A 13,539-nucleotide genomic window follows, 5' to 3' on the forward strand; every position below is an offset into this window, starting at 1 on the left:
TGTCGTTATAACTATTAAAATGGTTCATATCATTTTCTTTGTTATGATTATGTCATTCTACCTTAGTTCATATAATACATCCCATATTTCTCATCTCATTATTTCTTATGGCACATTTGTGTTATTTTACACTCATGTCTCACAACTTTTTAAGCTATTCTGCCATCATTGAGTACAGAATTTGTTTCTAATACTTTCCTCCCAAAAATTGTGTTTTATACACAATTTTCAGGGAATATCTTTCTTTTTCTGATCTCCATGTGGCAGATACTTAGCAGTAAGATCTCTGGTTAAAAAGTTATTGAATTTTTCTTACATGATTAAATGTGAAAAACTTATCCACTCAATAGAAGACATTTCCAAAGGACTCATGATGAAGAAAGCTATCCAACTCCAGAAAAAGAACTGGTGAACTTTGAGTGTTGATTTAGGTACATGTATATGTATTTATGTTATTTATTGTTTTCTGTATTATTCTTGTTCTTTTATAACCTGCATGCTTAATACAGAAATATGGTTCAAATAATTTCATATATATAGTTGATAACATATTGCTTGTTTTTTCAATGAGTGAGGAAGGGGTTAGAGAGAGGGAAAACATTTGAAACTCAATTTTAAAAAATGTCATAAATAATTAATTTGAGGGGAAAGAGTATTGAGATTTTAGTCACTCTGTTAGCATAATTAAAAATTGCTTTTCCAGAATTGTTGGATTTTTCCATTATGGTTCACAAAGCATATTAATGTGCCTATCTTTTCTTAGTTTTTCCAATATCATCAATATCCATCTTTCAACATATTACCTATTTGCTGGGTTTAATAAAAAATCTTAGCTTTTTTTTTTTTTTTTTTTTTTTTTTTTTTTTTTTTTTTTTTTTTTTTTTTTTTTTTTTTTTGCGCTGAGGCAATTGGGGTTAAGTGACTTGCCCATGGTCACACAATTAGTATTAGCTATCTGAGGGTGTAATTGAACTCAGGTTCTCCTGTTTTCAGGAGTGGTACTTAATCCACTGCACCATCTAGCTGCCCCCAAACCTTAGCATTTTGAATTGAATTTGTCTTCTAATCATTGATTTTGAGCAATATTTACATGGTTGCCAACACTATGAATTTCTTTTGAGAATTATGTGTAAACATTTTAAAAATTGATTATCAACTGAGAATGTTTTGTTTTCCTTTCACTTAAAAATTATGATCTTTTAAATATCAGTCAATCAACAAGTTTTTATTAAGTATCTGGAATTTCCTAAGGACTTTCTATAGCTCTGTCATACTCATATTCATGTATAAGTGAAGATATCATACTTCTGGTGTTATTGCTCCTCTCTGAGAATAAAATAAAGACAATAATATGTTCCGTCCACTTTGTTAGAACTTCAATAAAAAAATGAAAAAAACCTGTAATTATAATTAGGTTACTTAAAGATTGATAGAATTATGCTGAAGCCAAGATGCTGTATATAGGACAGTATCCAGATGAATATTCCTTAACAGTCTCTTCTAAAGAAATTTAAAGTAATGCTTAAAATCAAATTTTGGAATAAAGAAGTCAATCAAAGGTCAGAAGGAAATTTTTTTCCCTTCTAAGCTAACTTTGGAGGTCTACAGGAGACATATAGGAACACAGAAGAACCACTAGTTATAGACCTTAAAGGGGCCATTAGGAGCAAGAAAAATAGTAAAAATAATAACAGCTTCAAAGCTCTTAGTTAAGATACAGTAAGGAATTTGAAACAATTGTCAGAAAAAAGATTACAGGGAACTTTTTAAGGACCTAGTGCATCAGACAATAACTGGCAATTCTGTTGCCCTAAGTATCTCTGTTTCACAATTGCAGGGTAGAGAGGAGAATTTGACAACAGTCACAAGGGAGCAGAGACCCTTTCGTAAAGGAGCAATACCACTTGTGGCCGCTGCAAAGAACAATTACAAAATACTACTCACACAAATAAATTTAAACAGATCTAAACAATAGGAAAAATATCACTTTCTCATGGGTAGGCCAAACAAATAAAATAAAATGACAATTCTGTTTAAATTGATCTGCTTTTTCAGTTCCATATCAAGCTACCAAATATTTTATAAAACTAGAAAAAATAATAACAAAATTCATCTGTAAGAACAAAATGTCAAGAATATCAAATGAATTAATGAAAAAATACAAAGGATGGTGGCTTAGCATTACAAAACTTAAAATAAATATATTATAAAGCAGCAGTCATCAAAATTATTTCATACTGACTAAGAAAAAGAATGGTAGATCAGTAGAACAGATTAGATATATGTGGCAAAATAATCAAGACCAAGAGCAATCTGGTATTTGATAAATTACCAAACTCCAAACTCTGGAATAAGAATAGCATAATTAAAATCTCTATTTAACAAAAATTGCTGGGAAAACTGGAAAATAATGTCAGAAACTCAGAATAGAAGTACAGCTCAGATCCAATACCAAAATAAGATCAAAATGGGTATATGATTTGGTCAAGAAGGATGATGCCATAAATGAACTAGGAGAGCAAGGGATAATTTACCTGTCAGATCTTTGGAGAAGAGAAGAATTGAAAGGCAAAATGGACAACTTTGATTACATTAAATTAAATAGTTTTTGCACAAACAAAACAACAGGAACAAGAATAAAAGGGTCGTACAAAGCTGTGAAAAAATCTTTATAGCCAATGTTCCTGATAAAGGTCTCATTTCTAAAATATATAAAGAAGTGTATCAAATTTATAAGAATACAAATCATTCCCCAATTGATAAATGGTCAAAGGATATGAACAGACAATTTTCAGATGACAAAATTAAAGCCATCTATAGTTCTATGAAAAAAATGCTCTAAATTACTAAGGATTCAAGAAATGCATATTAAAACAATTCTGCAATACCACCTCACACCTCTCATATTGACTAAGATGACAAGAAAAAATAATTATAAATATTGGAGGTGTACCATCCAACTAGTTCTCTGGAGGATCTTGGTACCAGCCTGTTTCCTTGGTCTTAGAAGAAGATTGATGAGGCAGGAATCCACATAGATGATCAAATACGGACTCCTTTTATTTCAAGTTCTCTTAGCCTTACATACCTTAGTGCAATTACATCACCACAGCACAGTGAGCATGTGCTAACTATAAACACCTTGCTATTATCATGTAAATGCCTCTTTACTACAAGTATCTCTGCTTCAAGTAGAACACAGTCGTAGTATATGAAGATAATGGAATATTATTGTTCTATAAAAATGATGAATAAGCTGATTTTAGAAAAAGCTCGAAAGATTTTCATGAACTGATGCTGAGTGAAATAAGCAGAACAAGGAATACATTATACACAATAACAGCAAGAATTTGCAATGATCAACTATGAAAAAGTTGGTTCTCAGTGGTTCATTCCCAATAGATTTTGGACAAAAAATTTCAACTGCATCCAGAAAAAAAACAAAAACCAAAACAAAAACCTAAGGAAACTGAATGTAAATCAACCCATGCTTTGTTCATTTGCATTTTTCTGGTATTTTTTTTTAATCTCTTCCATAGTTTTTCTCTTTTGCTCTGATTTTTCTGTCCCAACATGATTCATAAACAATGTGTATTAAAAATAAATAAATTTACTAGGAACAAAAAACAGAATTGTCTTAATAGCAAAAAAGACACAAAAATTACTGAAGAAAATAATTTATTTAAATTATTGTTTAAATGAAACAATGTTAACTGAAAAAAATTTAAATTTAGAATTAGTCAAATGGAAAAAATTGACTCAATGGAACTTCAAGAAATAATAAAACAAATCCCCAAAAATGGAAAAAAGAGAAGAAAATTTGAACTATTTCTTTGAGAAAACTGATGTGGAAAATACATTGAGGATTATTGGACTATCTGAAAGCCATGATCCAAAAAAAGAGCCTTTACATTATAATTTTAAGAACTTAGCAAGGAAAGCTACTTTCATATTTTAGATGCAGAGAACAAAAGAGATATTGGAAGAATACCTAATTGCTTCCTGAAAGAGATCATGAAAGAAAAACTCCAAGGAATATTAGAGCCAAATTCCCTGATTTCTAGATTAAGAGGAAAATATTACAAGCAGAAAGAAACAATTCAAATATTGTAAAGCCAGAGTAGGGCTCACACAAAAATTAATACTATTTGCTTTAATGGAACAAATGGTTTGGGATATGATATTCTGGAAAGCAAGGGAAATAGAATTATAATCATGAATTACCTACCCAGAGGAACTGAGGATAATATTTCAGAATAAAAATAGACATTTAATGAACTAGATGATTTTTTTAAAAGCTGTATTTCATTTTTTCTAATTACATATAAAGATAATTTTTGTCATTTGTTTAAAAAATAGAGTTTCAAATTTTCTCCCTTCCCCTCTTCCCTAAAATGACTAGCAATTTGATATAGTAGGTACAATTGTGTAAAACATATTTCTTTATTATTGTTGTGAACATATTGTTGTGAAAGAAGACACAGACAAAACAAGTACAAAATTAAGTCAAAGTCATATATTTCAATCTGGTTTCAGACTTCATCCGTTCTTCCTCCAAATGTGAATTGCATTTTCCATCTATGTCCTTTGGAATCATCTTAGCTCTTTATATTGCTAAGAAGAGCTACATCATCCATAGTTGATAATTATATGATGTTGCTGTTACTCTATACAATGTTCTTCTGTTTCTGTTCACTTCACTTTGTAAAATTTCATATACGTCTTTTCAGGGTTTCTTGAAATATAACTGTTCATCATTTCTTATAGCATTTTAGTATTTCATTACTTTCATATTCTACAATTTGTTCAGGCACTCTCCAATTGATGGGCATCCCTTCAATTTGTAATTATTTGCCACCACAAAAGGAGTTGCTATAAGTATTATTGTAGATATAAGTCATTTCTCCTTTACTATTTCCTCTTTGGGATATAGACCTATTGATGCTATTGTTGTATCAAAGGCCATACAGTTGACTGATCTTAGGGCACAGTTCTAATTACTTTCCAAAATTGATTAGTTAACAATTACACCAACATTATTAAATGCATTAAGTGTATTAGTACACCATTTCCCCCACATACTCTTCAACATTTATCACATCTTGGTTTGGTCATATTAGCCAATCCGATGTGGAAGATGATATCTCAGAATTGTTTTAATTTGTATTTTTCTAATCAATAATGATTTAGAACATTTTTCATATTTAGATAGTTTTTATGTCTTCATCTGAAAATTGCTCATTCATTTTCTTTGAGCATTTGACAATTGAGGAATTAATTATAATCAGAATTTTACTAAGTTCTTTATATATTTTTAAAATGAGACCTTTATCAGAGTCATTTACTGTAAAAATGCTTCCAAGCTTTCTGATTTCTTTTTAATCTTGGTTGTATTAGTTTTGCTTGTGTAAAATCTTTTAAATGTATTTAATATAATAAAAATGAAAACTTTAAATTTAATAATGTTCTCTATCTCATGTTTGGTCATATTTTCTTCTTTTTCCATAGATCTGATTAGTGAACTATTTTTTGCTTTCCTAATTTTTTTATGGTATCAGTTTTTGTGTCTAAATCATGTGCCCATTTTGACCTTGTCCTAATATATGGTATACATTGGTCCATATGTAGTTTCTGCCATACTATTCCAAAGGACTCATGATGAAACTATGCTATCAACCTCCATAGAGAAAACTGATAAACTTAGTTAAACTTGAAATATAATTTTTCTGACTTTATGTATTTTTTTTGCTTAAGTGATATGACTAATATGAAGATACAGTTTGTATGATTACATAAGTACAATTAATGCCAGATTATTTCCTTTTTCTGTAGGTGGATGAGGTGTAAAAAGGAAATAGAGAATCTATTGCTCAAAATTAAAAACAAAAAAAGCATAGTTTAAAATAAACAAATAAGAGTTTCTTTATCAAATACTGGGACTGACTCTACTTGAGCAGAAGGGTTACTTTTTATCTGTAAGCTCAATAAACTTTGTTTTGACTTGTTAAAAAAATAAGGTAGATAACATTTTAAATTAATAAAGTAGTGTCGAGGCAGAGCTTTACCTGGTCAAAAAACAATTCAAAAAAGCCTCTTCCTACCTAGCCACATCTAGATTATTAAATTCACAGTAGAAAACGTATACTAGAGTGGCCCAGAATAGTGAGGAGCCTCAATTCCATTACATACGATGACTGCTCAGTACTAAAGCTATTTAGATTGGGTAAAAACAATCTCAGAATGAAGGAATAAGAGTGTAGAGCAGGCTTCAAGTATTTAAAAGTTTGCTATGCAAGAGATGGCTTAGACTCATTCTATTTGTCCCCAGAGGGCAGAGCTGAAAAAGCATTTAAAAAAAATCTGAAACGAGATAGGTTTAGGTTTTTTGAAAGAAAAATTAAGCTTAAAGAGATGAAAAAAGCTCATTTAGTAATAATGTGTTTCCAATTAATTTAGATTTTCAATGGAGGGTAGATTACTACATATCAGAGATACTATAGGAACATTTCCTATTTAGGGTTGATTAGTTGTAGATTGATTCAGAGGTAGATTCCAAGTTTCACAGTTTATATGATATAAGATAGTCAATAAATAACCTGATCATACCCTATCTTTCTATCTTTCTTTTTACAAAGCCCCAGACTGACTTCAAACAAACACAATAACAATTATGGTTTGGGATATTAAAGAGGTTTGTTTAGAGCTATTTGGAAATGGGTGAGGGGATAGAAAAGAAAAGTTGATTTAATTATTGTAGAAAACAGTATTAGTAAGTTAAAAGGAAGAAAAAGTTTGCTTGTATTTTCTTCTGATTATATATATTCTAATCTACAAACTAGAAATCCTAGAACAAACATGGTAGCTAGGGAAATTGTTCACATGAAGACCTTTTATAAAAAAAAATCTATAGATATAGATAGATAGTTACATAGGTAAAAAGAGATAGACATCTAGATAGATAGAAAGAATTCAATTGAGAATGCCATTCTTGCATAATAGAAAGAATTCTGTACTGAAAGACTCAAAACCTGTGTCCTCTCTACTCCTCCCCAGAAAAAATACTGAATGTGATTTCTATATGGCTAGACTTTTGTGATCCCTCTTAATTTTAGGATCACCCCTTTCTTGATTAATTCCAATTTATCCTACATATAACGTTTTGGACAAAGCTGTTTGGCAGCTATCTACCACGTGAAATTCTTTAAACTGTGAACTCCTTGAAAGCAGGGATTGTTTTTTGTCTTTATATCATCAGCATTTAGCACAGTGCCTGACATATAATATGAGGTTAATAAATTTTGATTGACTAGCTGACTAACTGAATTAATCCTTCCTCTGGTCTCTTTTTTCTCCAAAATTTTTTCATATTTCTGTCAACTTAATATTATTTATGATTAAGCTTAATGTCATCATATCACTCCCATATTCAAAATCATTCTAAGACTTTTGATTGCCTTGAATATACAGTTTAGATGCACTAGTCTTACATTTTATATCTTCTGTAGTTTTCATTCAATGTGCCTTTGTAGTTTTATGCCATGCTACTACTCTCCACATACTGTATGTACTCTTCTTTTCATATGCCTCATTCTTTCCTACATTATATTTTTGCAACTTTTATTTCTGATGACACAAATGGCCTTTCATATTTCCACACATGAAATTCTGCCCATCCTTCAATAACAAAATCAAATATCAGTTCCTTAAACAATCCTTCCTGACCTCTTAAGTTATTGTTAAATGATTTTCCCATCCACTTTTAGTATCATCTGACAAAGTTTACCTATTTTATGGATGAATCAGATATTTTTCATCATAATTATTTGTGTGTATGTGTCATATCTTAAATGTGCACAACTCTGTCAGAAAATATACTTTAGCATTAGGACTTAAAAGAGGCCAAAGGCTTCTGGATTATCCAGCAGTCTCACACCTGCACATCATGAATGCAAATTTCAAGTAACGAAGTCAGGTGGCCCTGAATATGTTGAACATCAAATGTCATCATAAAAAGTAAAATTGAATAGATCTTAAATAGACAGGAAAAGTCTGACTATAAACAAAGAAATCATTTCAGAATCACATGTCTATGTGCAGTCAGATCATTGACTAGCTAGATCAAAGATCAAAGTAAATGCTAATTTACAAGAAGCAATAAATATGAGATGAAGAAATTGTACAATGGGTAGTTTTTATTAGAGTGCTAATTGAAAAAATTCAGAAATGGACACATTTTAAAAAATATCAATAACCCTTTTTTCTTTCACTGTTTCTAAAAGAGCCTAAACAATTCAAAATAGTTACCATTATAAAGGGCTTAAATAGTTGTGCCAGGCTGCAAGGATTTATTTCCTTATCAAGGCCAGCATCATGGCAGACAGACCCAGGAAATATTAGTTTACAGAGTAAATTTATTTACAAAATATTATGGAGGAAGATGATAGAAGGTATGAGCAATATCATCTCACAAAACTTCAAAAAGGAATAAATGAAAAAAAGACTTTTAAGAGATTTATGTGAGATATATGTAAGATAGATCATTGCAAGAACATTTGCAGATAAATTTGGAAGGAAGACAGTGAATTACATAAAATAAAAGTGACCTTCCAAGATTTCTATGGGGATCAGTTTTCTATGATAATGATAAGGGAACTCATCCTTTGTTTTTATCACCTCAGTACCAAGTGCCCTCTATGAGAGTTGTAATGATATTTTAATAGAAGACAAATTCATAAAGATTTTCTAAAGTTCACCACCTATATAGAGAAGGGTTGTTGTAAGAAACAGCTTTAGAAGCATCCATGGATAACTTTTCAAGACATCTCCAAAGTGGTATTTCTTTAAAATGCCAATCATTTTTACCTTTCCTCCCAAAAGTGAACTAAGAAAACTTCCCTCCATTGGGTATCATGTTTCTTAACTGTCAAGTGAAGGGCTTGAAGAAGATTATATTTGAAGTCTTTACTAATTTTAAATGTATAATCTTGTAAGAATAAATCAGTAACCACCAACCTATGAATTGACTTTTTTATTTCTATAAAATATTTATGAAAGATCTACATAAGTATTGAAGGCATCCTTGAAGAAAAAATTTTTAAAGTAAACAATTTGATACTGGTAGTTAATTTTCTGCAGCAGATCATACATTTATACTCAGATATTATTAAAAAATAGTAGGGAATCTAAAATACTCTTGAGTCCATCATGTTAATATTTTTTTTAAAAAGAAAAAAAGGCACTGCCAAAATATATGTTAATGTTTTAAACAATTTTCCACAGATGCACACTTTGAACAGCCACTGAGTTGTAATAATATTGCATAAGTTTATTAACAAAGTGAATGCTTAAAGTATTCATCGCTGTCAAAAAAAATGTCCTGAGAAGGAGGTAAACAAAAGGAATCATGCCATGCCAGCGGATTAGGTGAAATCTTTTTCACCTGGACCTACAACACTGAGAAGTTAATTGACTTGCTTTGAATATTATGAAAGAGGAATTAATTGCATCCCAAAACATTTATGCACCACATTCCCCCCTGAGAATTAGAGATATTTGGAATAAAGTGTTTTAGTGAGTAATTATTGTCCAGAATTAATTGTACAACATTGGAAAAATTCAGTCATCATTTTCAGAAATCAGAGTACCACAGGATTTCTGAGTTGGAAAAAAAGGACAAAAACTTTCTTTACAACAAACTCAATATGTGATCATTTAGCCTTTACATGAATACTTCAATTTATGGGCAATACTACTTCTCAAGAAACCTATGGAAGAAATTTCTGAATTATGTAAGAAGTTGTACCAGATTACTGACAATTTTTTGTCCAGTTGCCATATTTTATGTTTAATTGCCCAAATTGTTTAATTGCTGTTTTTGCATAAACATTCTCTAACTCTCACCTCCATTTTTTTTTTTTTTGTTACAATTTACCCTCCATGTCTGGAATTTTCTCCATCCTTAACTCAGCTGTGAAGAATTCCTAATTACTTTTTAAATCTCAACTCAGGTACCCCTCTTCACAGGAGCTGTTTTCTGAGTCTATAATGCATACCTCAAAGTTGTTAGCTTGAAAATAATCTCATTATTTTCACCCATCCATCCATCTCTCTTTCTATTTCTCTCTCAATCTCTCTCTCTCTCTCTCTATCTGTCCATCCATTTATCTTTCTACCTCCCAACCTATCTATCTCATTGTTTGTTTGCTTGTATTTGTTTGTTATTTTATATATTTATCTACCATCAGGGAAGGAACAGTTTCATGTTTGTTTTTGTTTTCCCAGTGCCTTGTGCATAATAGATATTTAGTAAATGCTTGTTTGATTGTTGAATTCAATTGGATTTTGGAACCCAATGCTCTTCCCACTAAGTGATTCTGTGGCTTAGTGAAAAAATAGGACTGATATTGACTATTGCTCATAAATACCAAATGGAAGATACATACAAATTTAGTCTGAATGTGAACTGGGCATGGCAAATAGAAATTTAATTGTTCTTTTAATATCTCCATACCAGAAATATTACAGTAAGAAAATGTGTGTGTGTGTGTGTGTGTGTGTGTGTGTGTGTGTGTGTGTGTGAGTGTGTGTGTGTTCAGGGATATAGGAAAGGAGACAGAGACAAAAGGATAAAAGAAATGAGAGAAACGGAGAAATAACAAAGTGGAATGTCTATACCTGTGTTCTGTGTCTTAATCTAAGAATTTTTACTAGGAAGATTGGGAGAAGCAGTAAAAAAGAGATTTATCTTTTAAACATAAATCATTACAGAAAAAAGGCCATGACATGCCAAAATATTGAAAAAAAATCCACTTCTGAACTCTGAATAGATGATTATGGAACTCTAAAAATACTTCAGACTGCGAGAACTCCCACCTACATTTGTAATGTTTTACAAGTTAAAAATGTCACAATGTATAAAAATAGGTTTTCTTCACCCCTACAGATGGGTAGTTGGTGGTTTAACTAAAGAACTAGACTGCTGTGTCAGTTTCAATAGCTTGAATATGCATTCTGAGCATAGAAATAAAATAGAAAAAAAGGCTTTCATCTGATTTTTCACGTGTCCAAGAAATAGATTTATTCTCCTATTCCCCACTCCCCACCTCTTTGCTGGACAAAAGAAAAAAAGAGGAAGTGTATCTGATTTCAGAAATGCTTTTAATCAGTCCTCCCAAATTCACAATGACTGAGTCAGTTTGTATTATGCTTATAAAATATCTTTAACAAGGAACCAAGCCTGCTTAGGAAAAGGGGTATGAATGGAATAAATACCATTATTATTCCTAAATATGAAAGGACCACAAATTCTTCAAGAATATATCAATACTTAAGATAGCCTGAAACCTGAACAAGCATTATTTAGAGGGCTTATGCTCCCTGTAGCCAACACAGTGGCTCATTGTGGCAAAAGTTTCCATCTTTTTGATCACACAGCCTTAAACAAAGCTTCTCTATTCCAGTTCACTTGATATTTCTTCTGTGCTTTATCCTTTTTCTCAGGAGCATCTTTCCTTGGTTTCAAATTTCTGGGAATTTAGTCTATACCAAAGGTGTCCCTAGAACTAATATGTGGGATGGTAATTGGCAATGATCCTCTTGATCAGAGTACCTTTTGAATCCAGACTGTGAACGTGGAAACTAATGCTCAAGCTTTTGCCTTGAAAATGCTCATAGTATCTCAGAATTGTAAAGAAGCTGAAACCTTGATGGTCATTAAGTCTAACCCATACCTGAAAAGAAGAATCCCAAATACAAAATATGCAACAAATAGGCATCCAGCCTCTGCTGAAACATCTGTAACAAAGAGCATCCTTCAGAAACAACTCGGGACACATTTAGGTGCTCTAATTTTTAGGTAGTTGTTTTTCTCTTGACATTGAAACTAAATTTGCAGCTTCAAAATCTCTAGTTATTTCACTTTTTCACTTTCACACCTCCTTCACTTGACAAGAAAAGGCAAGTCTGTTTTCTAAAATTAGAATCCTTTCAATAGTTCAAAGAGTTAGCCCCAAAATGAGACCTTAGAGGCCATCAAATTCATTTATCTCTTTTTATAATTTGGAAATCTGAGGCTTACAGATATTGTGACTTTTTCAAAGGTCAAACAGATAAATTAAAAAATCAGGTGCACTGATTTTAAATCCAGTGCCTCATCTTTTACACCATATTGTCTCTTTCTAAGTGTTCTTGAGGTAGCTAGAAGGTTCAGAACATAAGGTACAGAGGTGGATTCAGGAAGGTCTGATTCAAATCTATTGCTTCAACTGTAAAATGAGAATAACAATAGCACCTGCCTCCCAGGGTTGGTTGTGAGGATCAGATAAGATAATATTTTTGATTAACTTAGCATAAAGCTTGACACAAAGGTGGCATTTATAAATGCTTATTCTATTCCTTCCTTCACTTTACTAGTCTAATTCTTTCCTAGTTCTTTTAGCCATTTTCTGTATAATATAGATTCAAAGCCTTTCAATATTCTGGCCACCATCTACTAGATGCTCTCTAGCTTATTAATGTTTTCCCTAAATTAAAGTGGCTAGAAATGGACACAATGCTCCTGATATATTTTTATCAGAATAATGTACAGTGATTCAAGTTATTTCAACTACAGAAACATTTAATAGTGAAGTTCAATTGTCTAATCACTTTACAGATGAGGAAACTGAGACAACATAAGTGTAAGTTGTTCAGGGTAAAATAACAAGAAAGGATCAGAGATGGTCTATGAGCTCATATCTTCCTGATTCCAAGTACATCAAGCTCTCAGTCCATCAGACTAGTAAAAAATAAGTTAAAAATCAAACTGAACCCATTTTTGATTCTATCAGTCCTACTAAAAAAAAATGAAGCATTTTAAATGTTTAAGTTAAATTTATAAGGAACCTGCTTGGGGTGGGGGGACTATTGGCAATTGATTCTAGTCAATTCAGTTTACCAGGAAGACTATCATTATGGATTTAATGATGGTCAAAGTCAAATGCCACTACATTGCAATGATGATTCCTCATCAAACTTGCAATCCATCAAAATGCCCAATGCTGGTTTTTCATTGTGTCTTGCCAATCTTGTACAAATTATTTTTGTAAACCCAAGACATCATTTTAAAGTTTTAGAATTTTTCCACTTTTGTCAAGGAATTTAGTACCTAATTCACAGTCTTCCTTCCATTTCAGCTCCTTTCCCTTACTGTATGAGTTTTTAGCAAACATATGCAATCACACATAATGGTCTTCAAACTCTGGCTCTCACCACCATCCATAAATATTTCATTTCATTGATAAAGAAATATGCTATTTCTTTCTTCCAATATAGCCTACTATCATTCTATTTCTAATTTTGTCACTAGTCTTAAACTTATTTTTTAAGTAACTTTTTTTTTTTTACAGAAAGAATTCTTTATTTTACAAAAAGTTTCTGGAAATTGTTTTCTTTTCTTTGTTTTGTTAAAGCCTTTTAATTTTCAAAAGATTTTCATGGCTAATTATTCAACATTAACCCTTGTAAAACCTTGTGTTTTAATTTCCTCCTTCCTCCCCATTC

The sequence above is a fragment of the Sarcophilus harrisii genome, chromosome 4, assembly GCF_902635505.1.
Source record: "Sarcophilus harrisii chromosome 4, mSarHar1.11, whole genome shotgun sequence".
NCBI lineage: Eukaryota > Metazoa > Chordata > Mammalia > Dasyuromorphia > Dasyuridae > Sarcophilus > Sarcophilus harrisii.